This window comes from Euprymna scolopes, chromosome 30 (genome assembly GCF_053919585.1).
Source record: "Euprymna scolopes isolate OS-2025 chromosome 30, ASM5391958v1, whole genome shotgun sequence".
Lineage (NCBI taxonomy): Eukaryota > Metazoa > Mollusca > Cephalopoda > Sepiida > Sepiolidae > Euprymna > Euprymna scolopes.
In genome coordinates, this window is record NC_136511.1 from 87656864 (window position 1) to 87659709 (window position 2846).

General features: G+C 34.2%; 1 pseudogene; it reads right to left on the minus strand.

Moving 5' to 3' along the window:
- Nucleotides 1–2022: 2022 nt before the first annotated feature.
- LOC145254975 (U2 spliceosomal RNA) lies at nucleotides 2023–2164 on the minus strand (annotated as a pseudogene).
- Nucleotides 2165–2846: the final 682 nt, after the last annotated feature.

Consider the following 2846-nt stretch of genomic DNA (forward strand, 5'->3'; position numbering starts at 1 on the left):
TATTTTCTTTCTCTGCTTGGCGTCTTTATGATAACTTTTTGTAAGTCCTCATTTTTCTATCCAAACCATCGTCCAGAAATAGACGACAAAATCTAACTGGAATTATTGCAGATCTAAACTTGACACTATTTGTTCAGCTGATTTGGAAGCAAATCAAAGATGGCTGTCATCCATTGCGAGATTAAAATATTGATTTATAAAAGAACGTAGCAATAAATGATGTTCCATTTTTATCTCAATATTTTGTGTGTATTTCTAGATGCCCAGGATTTGCACATAGATTTTTGGAAAGAGACTGTAAGCTGTTTCTTGATAAGAATGGGAGCAATATACGATGTCTATTTCAGCAAAACGAATGGACACAGACTTTATAATAATCTATTGGCAAGAGAGAAGTGACTTAAAAAAACAAAAAAAAACATTTTGTAAAACAACCACAAATTTTACATTAAAACTTAACATGTGTTTAAAAGTGTAATAATAAATGAAATGAATGGTATTGATTAACTAATTTTCTAAGAATACTTTGCGATTATATTAAAAAATATAGGAAAGTGGCACAATTACAATACTGTTACATAATACACATAAATAACTGAATTCATTCAAAAACGTATCGCAAAAATAAAAACAACATCTATCTATCTCTCTCTCTCTCTCTCTCTCTCTCTCTCTCTCTCTATATATATATATATATATATATATATATATATATATATATATATATATCCCTTCTCCTTTCATTTATTTTTTCATATTATACATATAATATAATCTTTTTTTGTAAAGGATATATTTCCATATTTCTTATCCTTTTTTTTCTATACTATGCCTGATTTATTTTGTCTGTTCTTTTTGTTTTCTTATTACTTATTTTATTTATTGACTTTTCTTTTTAAATGATCTTCATTATTCCGTAGTGATCATTATGTTCCTTTTATTGATCACTTTTATCCAGTGGTGTGCACTGTCATCTAGTGGAGGTTATGACTGTAACTCGCGTTAAATGTGGGAGGTTGATCTGTTAAGGTGATTATTGATAGTTGATGGCCCCTGGCGAGCCCTAGTATGCACTGTAAATGAAAACTGTATTGAGATGCTTACTTGTGAGCATTGGCTGCCTTAGCAATTCTTTCTCACAGATGTCAAGTGTTGTTGAATAGCTTCCAAGACAAATGTAGTTAGCAGCGTTGCAGATATTATATCACAACATGTGTTTTTAAGTATGTAGAATACGGACTATACCATCCCACCGTGCAAGCTATGGCAACCATCTGAGACCCTTACCAATATTAGGTGATGCATGTACGGTTCTGAAAAATCGAAAGTAAATTGTAAAGCATTTAAACTGACGAACCGAAAGTTAGACTCAAAGAAAACCCTTTATTCAAGCAATAACGTGTTTCATAAAATCCCATAAGAAACTGTCTATAAGTTTTACGCAGGATCAAGAGGAGAAGAAGTAGAAGAAGAAGTAAAAGACAAAATCCTTTCATTGCATGCCATTATATTATAATTCATTTACAGACAGCATTATATATACTTTTTGATTGATACATACTAAATGGCAAACAAAAACATTAGACCGTACTTTTGCAGAATACAGACCATACTAAAATAATAGCGTTATTATTTAGAAATCCATTCTTAGCCTGGATAGGGGGGGAGTTTTATAACTAACATAAAATAAAAAAGATACAAGCTATCTTATAATTGAATTTGAGTTGCAAATCGTATTTAAACATGGCCGATAGCCATTAGTCTCGTGCTCTCGTGTAATGAATGAATGCGTGAATGTAGGATTCACATGAAATTCTTAAAGATAAACTAAAATGACGGAAAAATGGGCTGAAATAACTTAAATAAATAAAAAGTAAATGAATTAGAATGACTTTAGTGAACTTAAGGATGAATTGAATGACCTTAAGAATGACTTGAATGTTTAAAAATAACTGGAATCCTTCAAAAAAACACCTTGAATGATCTGGAGAGTGGCTTGAATGGCTTTGAGACTGACTGGTTGTAAAGTGGGTGATCATTTTACATTAAATTAATGCAGAAAAATGATCCCCCCACTTTATATCACAAAGTTACAAACATAAGTACAGCATGTAGTAAGAACAGATACTACACTTTGATCTTGGCCAAAAGGCCAAGAAAAGAGTATTTATCCCCCCCACCGAGCAAATTAGGCACAAGGCCGATTTTTTATGTGAGGAGTGAAGGGGAAATGGGGACCAACTCCCCGGGGAGTAGGGGAACTGGATAGTGACAATTGGTATGAAGGGTTTCTCCTACATTGACCAAGGTCTTATATTAAGGGGTTGCCCCCACATATGGTCTTTGCTTGCAGCATCTGCCGAAACAGATGGTATTTATTTGCTCCCCCACTGAGCAAATTAGGCACAAGGCCGTTTTTAATGTGAGGTAAAAACCAGCTCCCCTAAAAGTAGGCAAAAAGGGGGCACTCTGGTTAGCAAAAATAATAATTGTCCCAGTATAGAAGGTTTCCCCTCCATTGACTGGTACAAATTATCTTAAGTGCAGCATCTGCCGAAACAGATACTACACTTTGATCCTGGCCAAAAGGGCAAGAAAAGTTAAGAACAGCATCTATTAACAACAGACCTTTGATCTTAACCAAAAAGGCCAAGCACAAAAGTGTTACGGACAGATCGGCCGACGAACCGACCGACTTATAGGGTCGCTTGCACGCGACTAAAAATAGTATGGTCCGTATTCTGCTTAAATCTTATTACACAATAGCAGAATTTCTTCTGTACTTAGGCAACGATTGGATTTGTTGGTTAACCAAACTATCTCCCCAGGTCTTACCTCCTCTTAAA